This window comes from Vicugna pacos, chromosome 2 (genome assembly GCF_048564905.1).
Source record: "Vicugna pacos chromosome 2, VicPac4, whole genome shotgun sequence".
Taxonomy (NCBI): Eukaryota; Metazoa; Chordata; class Mammalia; order Artiodactyla; family Camelidae; genus Vicugna; species Vicugna pacos.
This window is the reverse complement of record NC_132988.1, coordinates 97,961,088-97,974,313: the sequence shown is the minus strand read 5'-3', so window position 1 is coordinate 97,974,313 and position 13,226 is coordinate 97,961,088. Positions and strand designations below refer to the sequence as shown.

At 34.8% G+C, this 13,226-nt stretch overlaps 1 long non-coding RNA gene across 1 annotated transcript in view; it reads right to left on the bottom strand.

The window, feature by feature from the left end:
* The window catches only part of LOC140700442 (uncharacterized), a 52,023-nt gene extending 39,001 nt beyond the window's left edge, over nt 1-13,022 (bottom strand). The window contains exons 1-2 of the long non-coding RNA XR_012078837.1: nt 12,933-13,022; nt 10,006-10,185 (exon numbers count right to left, since the gene is read on the bottom strand). This is a non-coding gene — a long non-coding RNA (uncharacterized lncRNA). The remainder of the gene's footprint in view (nt 1-10,005; nt 10,186-12,932) is intronic.
* Nucleotides 13,023-13,226: the final 204 nt, after the last annotated feature.

The window sequence follows — 13,226 nt, the reverse complement described above, 5'->3', positions numbered from 1 at the left end:
AGAGCATTCTTTTGTTTTATGCATTTTTATTCTTAATGCCTCATTTTTTTTTCTTTAAACTTTAGGACAATTTATATGAAATTTTATTCTCAAGGATTTCTTACCTAAAAATCACTTGCCCAAATCTAAACAATCATTTCATTTATATTCTATAGCTATTTTATGTAGAATACAAAGATTATTTAATATTTTTAAGAACACTTACAGGGGGGAGCAGAGTTCCAAGGTAATCCCAAACTACACTTGGCTTTGTATACTCTCTTCCTCTTGTGTGGATGGAACCTAAGAATATCAAGAGATACCACTCCCTGTGATTATGTTCCCTTCTATGGCAAAAGGGATTTTTCAGATATAATTAATGTTCCAAAGTTTTAAGATAGAGAGATTATGCATGTGAGCCTGACCTAATCATCTGATCCCTTTAATGTAGGTCTAGAGGTCAGAGATGGAGGAAATCAGAAATTCAAAGTCCAAGAAGGATCTGATGTGCTTTTGCTGGCTTGAAGATTTTGGGTGCCACATGGCAGGGAATGCAGACAGCCCCTAGGAGTTAAGAGTGACTTCTGGCTGAAGATTAACAAGGAAATTGGAGCCACCCAGTCCTTTAAACGCAAGAAACTGAATTCTGCTAACAAGAATGAGCTTGGATTCTGAATTTCACCCCAGAGCCTCCAGACAGGCGCTCAGCTTGATTTCAACCTGGTGAGCAGAGAACCCAGTAATGTCATGAAGGATTTCTGCCCTACAAAACTTTGAGTTCATAAATGTCTGCTGTTTTAAGCTATTAAATTGTGGTAAATTACTATACAGCAATAGAAAGTTAGTCTATCTTGATTCTTCTTATGTTATGCTGAATGTTTCTTTGCCTCATTCTCTTCTTCCTACTGCTAATGACACCTATGTTCTTGTTACCTGGAAATTTAATTACTTAAAAGAAAAATGCATCCATTAAAGCATCTAAGTCAAATAGCTATTACATAGGTCATAAATTTACCTCATAGAAGAAGGATCTATTCAGAGCCTAGAGACATATATTGCCTATTTTAATAAACATGTTTATCTCGTACTTTCTAGTCTGTAAGAATCAAAAGTTGATTATAAAGGAAAGTACACTGAAAAGTAAAAGCAAAAATTTCATAGTGATAAAAAAAATAGAACTTTGCAAAACAAATATAAGAGCCACAAAACTGTAGTTTGAGGTCACTAATTCTCAGTTATGCTAATTTTAAGAAATATAAGGAGTGTTTGCTAAGCAATGGGTGGGTTTACTCTAATTCCCCAGGTGGATAGGGAAGATTAAACCTAGAGATGAAAAAATTTCTTACTTGTTAAAAGGGATTATAAGAATATCCTATCTAGCAAGGACTCTGAAGGCATATGGAGAGCCATCACAGGAAATAAATCTTTGTTGCTTTTAGCTTTTGGAATTTTGGAACAGTTTATTACACTACCACAGGATAACTTAAGTCTGTCCTGACTAAATGTGCTCTTTCTCCAGTCTTTTTCATTTTAATTTAGTGAAACTTCATTCTTCAAGTCCTTTACAGGTAAAATACTAAAATTATCCTAGACCCTTCTCTTTCTTTTATTATCAAATATTCATCATTGCATCCATAACTAATCTGTTGATTCTATCTTCAAATATATCCACTTCTTCCCATTTATTACTCTACCTTGATTTAAGCATACTGAGCCTAATTATCCCTTACCTCGATTACATTAGTCTTCAAACTGCTTTTTATAAAGGCTGACTCAGTAGCCTTCCTTAGGAAATGTATATTTCGTTAGTCTATCATAAAATTCAGTATGTGATCATTCCATAAATAAAATTTGTACTTTCACCATGCAAGACTTTTTAACATGAGATATATTTCTAGAATTAAGAGTGCTTACCTATGATATGAGAAAGCATCTCATTTCCAGTGGTTTCAAAACAGAAGAACATGACTTATGCTAGCTCATCAGGTAAACTCAGCAGACATAAAATCAATTTTATTAATGTAAGTTTCTTTTAAAAAGGAATAATAAATATGAAAGGAGACAGGCAAAAAGAATCCTGCTGTGTTGGATTAGAATCAGAAGTGTTAGTATTAATTTACAATTCATAAATGTGTATATTTCCTAAGTGCTAAGAGCAGAGAAAGGGTCAAAAAATCAATGACTCCAAAAAAAGGAGCACATTTAGCACATTGATTCATTTTAAAATATCTCCTACTACAAGGAACCAAGATCCTTAGAGAAATGGTCATTTCCAGTACCAAGGCAGGGAAAAAACATAGTGAACCCAAAATGTATTATTGTACCAGAGAGAAAGAACTCAAAAACTTGAGAGTACATGCCAAAAGAAGATAGACGCCGACTTGAATGGGCTTCATTGGCCAACTTAGGAGCAATATGAGCATAAAATCAATAATAGCAGTGACTGAGTATAACATATATGTCAAGTATACAATATACTCTCTAAAATATTTGAAGGTATCATACCTGAATTTACACTGAACCACACTCAAATAATTCAAATGAGAAGATTTCAATAAAGGAACTATTTAGGAAGTAAGAACAAGTCTGAAGGAACCAAGAAGAGATGCTAAGGCCCCAGGAATCAATAGGAATAGAAAGGATTGAATGGGCCAGGGGAGGGACTGGTGTTACTTAGAACCTGGTGAAAGCTGGAACTCTGGAGGGTTGCTGAAGCTTAGAAGGTTTCTGAAACAGTGAGAGAGTGGCAACCTCTCTATTCTGCTCACTAATATCTAGGCTGGCATCTATTATTAGCCCCACTGGCCAGAGTGTTCAGGTGATACTTCCATAAGAGTCAGTCTGCTTAGCTGGGCAGGGTAGACACAGCATCTGGTAGAGCAAATATACAACAGTGGCACAATATCATCCCTTTCTGAAAAATCTCAGCTAGCTGGAAATTACAATGTAGTCTATTTCCAGAATTTGACTCAAAATTTCCTTCCTAAGTCACCTTAATTCTGTTTTATTGTCAGCCCAATTACTTCTATCCCTGGAATATGACAAAAAATTCTCACTGATTGGCATGCAAAGTGCTTCCATTTGTTCAAATAACTCTTACGATAACTATTTTAAGGAATGTTTCTAAGAGTCTACTCTTTAATCTACTGTTGCAATAATATCCAACAGATCTCAGATTCCTCTTGACCTAATGATACTTTTTTCCTTCTTTCTACATGACACAAAAAGAAAAATGGAGAGAAAAACAGTGTGATTGCTGAAGGCATTAAAACTTCAGAATTAGTTCAATAAGAAGCATGCAATTTCCACTTCACTCTTAAAGAAGTGTGAAATATTCTTTTGCATCATCGTTTTTCCCTCTCTGCTGTGTCATTTTCATCAGCATAAAAACATATTTAAAAATCACTCATCTTAGAAAAGAGAGAAAAAACTCTCATTGACCCTAACCCTTCTCTAGATATTTCTTCTTTTATATCAAAACTCTTAAAATCACTGTCACAATATCCTTTTTTGAAATTTTCTCTTAGCCTGATGCAACTGAGCATTTTTTTATTACCACTTTACAGAAAAATTCTCTTTTAAAGTTATCAATAACCTCCATAGTACTAAGTCCAGTGGTGGAGTTCAATTTCATTATTATCAGCATTAAGCATAAATGATTACTCACTCATTCCTGAATTATTTTATTCCCTTGGCTTCTGGAACAACATTTTCTCTTGGTTTCCCTCCTACCTTTCTCAGTGGATACACTTTTTTCAGTTTTTTCACTTTTTCTCCTTCACCGTCCTGACCACTCGTCTTTGTGTTTCATGGCTTTGGCCTAGTACTCTTCTCTATGTATATTTGATTCCCAAGACTATGGCTTTAAATACTTAATTCTGATCCAGATCACTCCCCTAAACTCATCTAGGCAACTCTGTATTTCGTATTGTTAGCTGGATATCTAACCGGACTTATAAACTTGGTACACTTATATTTAAATATCTTCTGAAGAACTCCCAATGTTATTCACTAAATATGTGTAGTCTACACCTTTCATGCACATGGTAAACGTGTATCTCTAGCCCCTTTTAAAATACAAATGTGGGCATGTCACCTGCTTTGGCAAATGAAGTATTGAGCCTAAGTTATGAGTTTTACTTCTGGGAAGAAGCTTTATGATTTAGTGCATGATTCAATGTGTTTCCTGACCTATGCCATGGTGATTGTTAAATCACATGTCAACATGGAGTCTTGGTCAGCCTGGGCCCCTCAGGGGTTCTGACATACAAAGCTTTTGTTGTTAATTTTCTCTGGACATTTATCATAGCTGTCAATGGATTTTCATTGCTTTTTAGCACCTGAGTTTGGAGTTGTTTGTTATCACAGCATACCTTAGCCTATACTGTCTGTACACTTTCCTAAATGTGCTTCTTCTCGTATTCTTCATTTTAATTTGATGCAACTTTATCTTCCAGATAGGCCTAAAATCTTGAATTTTTATCCTAGACTCTTCTTTCTCACTCACATTCCACATCAAATCCATCACCAAAAAATGTTGTTTCTATCTTTAAACTTTGTCCGCTCATCACTATATACTGCTCCACCCAGATTTAAACAACTATAGCCCCTCTATCGTTTGCCTGGATATTTACAATAGCCTCCAAACTGTTCTTCATCCCTCTCTGTGTCCTTAAAATATGTTCTCAACTGTATAACCAGGAGTCTTTCAACTACATGTCATATAATGTCACTCATTGATCAAAACCCTACAATGACTTCCTGTCTCAAGGAGAGGAAAAGGCACACTGGCCTTCTTGTTGTCCCTTTAGCATGTACCAAGTGTGCTCTCTCCTCAAATATTTTCATTTCCCAATCTCTCTACTTGATATATTTCCCCTGACTCTTTCTTTATTTGGGACTCATCAATGAATCTTTCAACATACGTAACAGCAACTTCTCCCACTTTCTAAACTCCTCATAGGCTTTCTTCTGCTTTATTTTCTTCCATGGCATTTATACAACCTGACATCTTATTTATGTATTATTTTGTATTGTCTCCTGCAGTAAACTGTAAGTATTTACAGAATAGGGCAATGGCTGACATGAATGAAAGGTAAATAATTACTTCAGATTGTTAACTGCAGGGTGAAAAAGAAGTTTAACCTCAAAGATCATCTATTGCCTGTTGGCTGCGATTATTTAAGGCTTCATGCTTTGGATACATAGGCCATATTCTGGCTCAGTGGGAAAGTAGGTCATTCAGAGATGTCTTCTATGACTTCAGAGGAGTTGATATTTGCTGGCTTCTAGAACTTCTCATTAAAAACAAAAAAAAAAAACTGAAATCTAATTTTGACATTAAAATTTAACCCTGGTTTATAATCAGAGATTTAAAGTGCTTTATCCCTCATGGGGGAGGTAGTGGTGGAGGTGGAAGGAAATATTAATCACTGGCTTGATAGATTTAGAAGATCTCAAAATCAGAGTGGTGATGCTAGGTCCCCTTTCTTCACATACTCAGCCCCTCTCTTTCTCTTTCCATGCCTATCTTTCCATCTTTCCTTTTTCTCTGCTACCCCATCTTTCTGACTCCCATGCTTTTATCTTTATCTTTCCAATGAAGCTAATCCCTTGCATTCTCAGATACTAGTTAGTTCCACTGACAATATTATCAAATAATATTTATTTTTTCCTTCTCTTTAACTTGTGAGTGATCTAATTACCACTCTTCTTCAGCAAATTAATTTTTAAACAATGAAATTTTCTCAAATTAACATTGTATGCCAATATTCTTCTATCCTAAAAAAAGGCATCAAAGTCATCTAATGAAATTCCAAGATTACACTTTAATGTGTGTGCTAGCACAGTGCTGCATACATAAAGAAATTAGCATTTGGTGAATAAATGATTTAAACAACTGTGTAGCTACCTATCCTATCCCAATGATTTTCTTGAAGGTTGCAATGAATACTAAAAAAGAAATTAGATACAAAATAAAATAGTAAAACTGTGATTTTGCTAAGTCTATGTCAGGACCTTAGGTCTTATTACTATTTTCAGACCTGTACATATTCAATTACAGCATGTTGACTCTTCATTTGAGCCCTCCCTCAGCATCAGATAGAGTGTGATTTTAAATTAGAAGGTCAAAGAGCAAAATTTTTCAATTACACAAAGCATATTCCCTGCATTAACACCAAAGGGAGATATAAAATCAGACTTATCAAAAGAGGCATACTTTCTAAAACTATAGAAGTTATATGCTGGCTTCATAATAATTTCTAGTTTTCTATAAAGAATAATTTTGGAAATACAGGAATACAGTTTCACTCTGTATCCAACAGTGGGGAGAAAAACAAAACGAAGTCTTACAAATGTAAAATACTCTCACCATTTTGTATCAACAGTCCCATCATCAGTTATTAAATTTTTACTACAGCTAGTCTGCATTGATTCCTTTCTTCTTAAAACTCATTCAAATCCTCCCAGGTGTCAGGTTTATACAATTACAAAGGATACAAAAATTAGAAAAATAGGATCTTGGCCCTTAAGAAGTCTATAGTACGGCAGGGGAGAAAAATTTATAAACCAACACTCCTAACAAATTATTATGAAGTTCCAAGAGTCTACAGTAACCAATTTTAGGAAAACACAAACTTTATCAAGCTGAAACTGATTTAATTTAAATTTCATTCTACTCAGGACTCCAATTTCAATATTTAATTCAATTTCCATACTGTGTATATGACATTGTATATTTTTTAAGCCAGTCAGAGGTATAAATTTTCTCTCTTTTTTTGCCCATGTAAAGTGTTGTATATTTTCAGAATATTTCAAGGGAGAAATTAACTCATTTCTGTCTTCCATAACAAAGCTGTAGCTAATAAAGTTGTTTGCTCTTGCAATTCCAGTTTCTATAGAAAGTTTAGTAAAGTTCTCCTTTATTTGTGAAATGGTCTTGTAACTATGTATATGAAAAAGCATTAGTTTAACCAAGTGCCTACAAGATTTGCACATTAATTCTGAACTCAAGCAATGCATAGTCTACAAATGAGAGCACATCAAAAAGAAAGTGAAAACAACAAAAATCTATACTCAAGGCAAAGAGAAATTTTTACCCTCAGATAAAAGATAAACATACATAAGTGAGAAAGTATAATATAGACATATCATACTCATTTTACTGAAGTTAGGAAGAATTTTCCAAAGCAGACACTCATTGACTTGGGCATAGTCTTTCCATGATGAACTGTTGACTAGGACTACTACTGAATTGAGGTCAATTTATCAAAATTTTGTATTAGCCCTCTTGCACTGAGAAAGTTGATTAACAACTGAAAACAACATTTCTCTTGCTTTGTTGTAGGAATAATTCATCTACAACTGAATTGTTTTAAATTCAAATGAAATAATGTACATGAAGCAATTATATGTTTATTTTTTAATCCCACATCTTTTGAAATGACTTTTTTCTTTTTTTTCAAAATCAAAACAATATATATTTTACATCCTGCATTTTCATTATGCTATAAATGTTCCATAAGATTTTTCTAGCTGCATGGTATTTCATATTATGGTTCATATTCCTTTGTTTATTCCAATATTGCTAATGTTTATATTGTTTCCAATTGTCCAATTTACATATAATGTTCTTTGTGTTCATAAACTCTGTTCATTTTAAAGTTTTTTCTTTCAAAAATTACTGGAAGAATTACTAAATAATGAAATTATTTTTATATTTTTGATACAGATTTACAAGTGTACCCTCATATACTTAACTCCAAAACTAATGCTCTTTCCACAACGTAAACATCTCTATATTTTTACTGCACTCTAACGTACTTGAAAGACTCTGAGTGAAGTAATAGGCATGTTCTTAAAAACATTACATATAAAATACAGATGGATTTATATAACTTTCTCCTTAAGCAATAACTGACAAGTCAAGCACATACTCTGAAAGTGTTTTTTAGTTAATTGTCAACTAGAAATGTTATAAGGATAACAACCAAGTACGTGTACCTCCTAGAGTCAACCTTGAAATGGGGTAGAACTTAGATTATTTAGAAGAATACGTAGAAAACATGTCCTTTCAGCTAGCTTTCTAAAGTTCACTTACTTTAGGTAGGCTTTTTAGGATGAGGATAGCAAATAGCTTTTGGTTTTATTCTGGGATAAGTGCCTGAGGAATGATGTTTTATGTTTCTAAAGTATTTTATATTTCTACACGTAGAATGATGCCTGGTTTATAAAAGGCACTTAAAAATATCTGTTAAATACAGGATAAATAAGAAAAGATGTACACACTTTGGAAACCAGACAAAGCAATGATATTACTTTAATAACTTGAAGGTCTAAAGAGTAACTGGCCTGACAGAACATCAGCCCACTAGAAGTCAGTGAAGGTGCTATGGCCTGGATGTTTGTATCCCTCTCAAAATCATCTGTTGAAACCCTAACCCACAATGTGGTGATATTCAGAGGTGATGCCTTTGGGAGGTAGTTAGTAATGAGAGTGAAGTCCTGAAGAATGAGATTAGTGCTCTTATAAAAAGAGAAAAGAAAAAGTTCATTTTCTCTCTGTTCTCTCTGCCTATGTGGGAATACAACATGAAAACAGCTATCTGCAAACCAGGAAGCAGACACTCACCAGATATCAGATCTGCTAGCATCTTGATCAGCCTCCCAGCCTCCAAAAGAATGAGAAATAAATGACTGTTGTTTATAACATGCGGTCAATGGTATTTTGTTATAGCAGCTGGAGTAAGACAGGTTTATGTGCCACCTGTGTACATAGCAAGCACTTATCCAGATACATGCTTTAATTAAATATCAAACAATTTCTATAACTTTGGACAATAACAGATAAGAAAACAAGCTTGGATTTGTGCCCTGCTTGCTAATGGAATTTATTCTCACAGAGAGGTCACAAGACATTTAGTCATAGCATGTACAGCATAGTGGTAAAACCATGGACTGCAAAGCCTGACTGTCCAGCTTCAAGTCTTTTCTCTACATCCTAGCAACTGTATAATCTTGGGCAAGTTACTTCAATTTATTCACTTGTGAAATGGGAACATTGTGAGAATTACATACAGTTATATATGTCAAATATTCAGAACGGTGTTTGAGCATGTTTGTTGGTAATATGCACTTCCTACCCTTATTAGTTTTCCATGTGACTCAATACGTTTCTAAACCACTTGTACACTTTATATGCTAAGAGCAATGCAGTAGAAAATTTGACATAAAATTGGATCATTCACAGTAGCAAGCAAAAGATAAACTGGAATAAACTTCAAAATAAATGTACATGAGTTCTATTATTGAAGACAAAAATGCCTCAAACATTGTTTTATAATTCTGTCCTGTATTAAGCATAGCCATGAACAAGACATATAAACATCCTTGCCCTCATGAGTCTTACGTTCTGGTAGAGGGAAATATAAATTAAACATTTAAATAAAAATATACATGGATAATAGGTAGTGTGTTCATCAGGAATCTCTAGAGAAACAAAACCAATAAGATATATAAATATGGAAAGAAAGAGAGAGAAGAAGAGATTGGTCAGTCATCTTTTGAGACTCTCTCAGCTGTGCTTAGATCTCAAGCCCTTCTGAAAGGAGGCTCCTGATACTACATTCACAACTTACGAAGACAGAGCTAATCTAAATTTGACTATAGTTTCAACAAATCCTAAAACCAGCTCAACTACACATGAGATTGATTTGGGTCCTACTTTAGAGGGCCGACAGAGACAAGGTTATGTGTCTGCTAATGATAAACATTATTTACTTCACTATTATCTTTTATACCCAATATCTAGCATGCAATCAAGAACTGTGAACCAGGTGAAGCAGAAAATGCAACCCTCAAATCACAAGGGACCAAGATAATAAAATATCTCTGATAGTGATTATCCACCACCTGAAAACAACATTTATTATCTCAGTTTGTATGGATTAGGAATACAACTGTGACTTAGCCTCAAGCTGTCTCACAAGGCTGCCATCAAGGTGTCAGCTGGATCTGTGGTCTTACCTGAAGGCTCCCTTAGGGGAGGATCTGCTTGCAGGCTCCTACGTGGTTGTAGGCAGGATTCAGTTCTCTGTGGGCTGATGGATTGTTGTCTTCAGTTCCTCAAGGACTGTGAATGAAAGGTCCCCATCATTTCTTTGCCTGGTAGACCTCTCCACTGGGCAGCTCATACATGGCAGTTGGCTGAGAGAAAGAGAGAGAATGAGAAAAGAATAAGAGTGAGAACCCAAGACAGAAGACAGATTTTTTTAAAACTGTAACATGATCATGAAAGTGGCATGTTTTGCCATGATCTGTTCATTAGGAATGAGTTGCTAGGCCCAGGCAACACTCAAGGAGAACTGATTATCCAACAGGGTAAATACTGGGAGGTGGAGATATTTAGAAAACATAATAGATCCATACTATTGTAGAATGACAGAAGAATAAACATATTAATTTTCACTAAACTGTTCTCTTCAGTGCTTGGGAGAGAGCTAAACTTACAAACTCATAAATATTCAAAATGGCACAGAGAAGTGAAAACAAAAATCACTAAATCCACGCACCATGCCATGCTCTATAATCCTGGGAACTCTCTGCAGTCACTCATTTAAAGCCAATTATGTTTTATGTTTTATTTTCCAAATTCAAAGTCCTTTGGAGAGAAGAGACTAGAAATTAGCATGCAGTATTGTATTTGAAAGAGGAAGAAAAACAGGAAAAATTTGTAAAAGCACTTAGAAGCAGGCTGTTTGGGAACGCTTAGTATAAAATCCATTTATTGAAATGTATATTCCAATTGCTACTATGGAGTCTATTAAATTTTCATCTGGAATTGTTAAAGTATTTTTTATATAAAATAATCATTAATAGAGGTAAGGTTTTTATCTGGAAAGCCTTTTTACTAACGCTCATTTTCAGACAATCCTCAATTAATTAGTACTGCTCCCTCTTTCTAAAGTAAGGTCAATACTTTTTCATCAATATATCTTCATTTGGCACTAAGTTTGGTCATCTAAACAGGTTTCATTAGTTATTTTTCTTTACTACCACTTGTCCAACATGAAAATTCCTCAAAATAGCTCATCAACCCTTATGATTTCATCACCATCTAATCAAATTAAATCGCTGATTATAATAGCAATTACTAATAGTTTATCTCTATTACTGTCTATAAACAGCTCCAAGCACTAACAGAAAAAAGAATTACCACCTACCATGCAAATCTAGTAAATGGCAATGTGTGTCTGTTTTTCAACGGTCAAGCAATTAAATATTCATAAATAACTTTTCTTTTAGCAGGAGGACAAAATCTGAGATTTGGGCATTTTACTTCATGCTAAATATGATGCCATAATGATATAATTGAGGCAAAATAATTTAAAGTGATATAGACTTTAAATTTTTGTGAACTTTAACAGATAGAATCAATTCCCAGAAGTCTTTAAAATCTGATTCAAGAGCTTCTATTACAGGAATGTTCTAATTTATATATGCTGGAAAATATCAGGGCAAAGAGTAGCAATTGGAAATTATAAATTACCCTTTTTTATGATATGATTAAAAGTTCACAATTTAAGGGAAAATGTTATTTTTTTTACAGGTTTATTGAGGAATAATTGACAAATAAAATTGTATATATTTAAAATGTACAACATGATGATTGGACATATGCATACACTGTGAAATGATAACAACAATCAAGTTAATTAACACACCCAAAACCTCACATAGTTGACTTTTGTGTGTGTATGATAAGAACTGTTAAGATGCACTCTCAGCAAATTTCAAGTATTTAATATAGTATTAGCCATGGTGTACATTAAATACTGAGAACTTACTGATCCAAAAACAAATTCAGTAAAGTTGCAGGATACAAAATCAAAATACAAAAGTCAGTTGTGTTTCTATACACTAACAACACACTTTCTGAAAAGAGAAATTAATAAAATAATCGTATTTACAATAGCATCAAAGACAAAATACTTAGGAATAAATTTAACCAGAGAGGGGAAAGACCTGTACACTGTAAACTATTAAGATGTTGAGGAAACAATGGAAGATGACACAAATAAAAGGAAAGTTATCCCATAATCTTGGATAGGAAGAATTAATATTGTTAAAATGTTCATACTACCGAATGCAATGAAATCCTTAACAAAATTTCAATAAATTTTTTTAGATTAAAAACATAACTAAAATTTATAAGGAAGATGCTACTTTGTTATATAGAGCATCTGCCTAATTCAGTCTTGCTAATTACTGAAATAACAGAAAACCTCCTACCTCAAATGAAAATCCAGTTATAAGCAAACTGAATCTTTTGTTAGTCAAATAAGGATGATGACAAAAGGCAAGTCTAAAATGGTGTCTTGTTAGCAAAAGTGACAGCACAGGATTTCTTGCTGTAGTTTAGTCAGACGTTCTTAGTATGCAACACTGGAAGCATAGAGTCTTTGGGTTGGTTGATGGCCTCAGGATTAAGGGAAAACATTCAATGCTGGAATCGAATTTTGCTGAGACAAGGAGTATACAATTAGTGGCTGCAACTCACATAAAGGCTAAGAGCAGCACAGTGATTTTATGTGGTCAAACGCTTCAAAGTTACAAGACCACGCTGGCGAACTCGCGCCAGATAAACATTTTCCAGATTCCATATGTTCTGCCTTGGAAAGCCAGTTTTAGTGATGGATTTTCTACAACTGCATATAAAAGCAAAAAGTGATGGCAAAAATACCATCCTAGCTAGCAAATGGTGTCAAAAGTATTAGACTGTCTAATGCAGCATGACCAGAAAATTTTATTTCTCTATTTATTTCCCTATCTATTTAAATTTTTAACCATTATGGTCGCCAGGGAAGTCCTGGGTTTGGTCCAGGGTGGGCTGAAGGCAGGATTTCCCAGGAAGGAAAACGGCACAGCGGGAAGCCCCAAGGGCGCTGTGTTACCTCAGGTGTGTCGGAGAGTCAGCGCGGATGCAGCTGCAGGAACAGGGAAAGGACGGGCCAGGAAGTACCACTGCTCCGAGAGGCTTCCAGAATAGCTGAATCTGGCCTGAGGCGCTGCTGACGCGAGAGGAAGCGCGATCTCGCGGAATTTCAAGAGCTCTCAAAGGGCGGGCAGGGGGAATGCTGGGAAGAGGAGCCCGAGGCTGAGGCAGCGGCAGCCGCGGCGGCTGGGGGTTCTAGAGTCCTCTCAGTAGTGTGGTTCACGCCACCTATCAAGCAAAATGCTAAACCTCC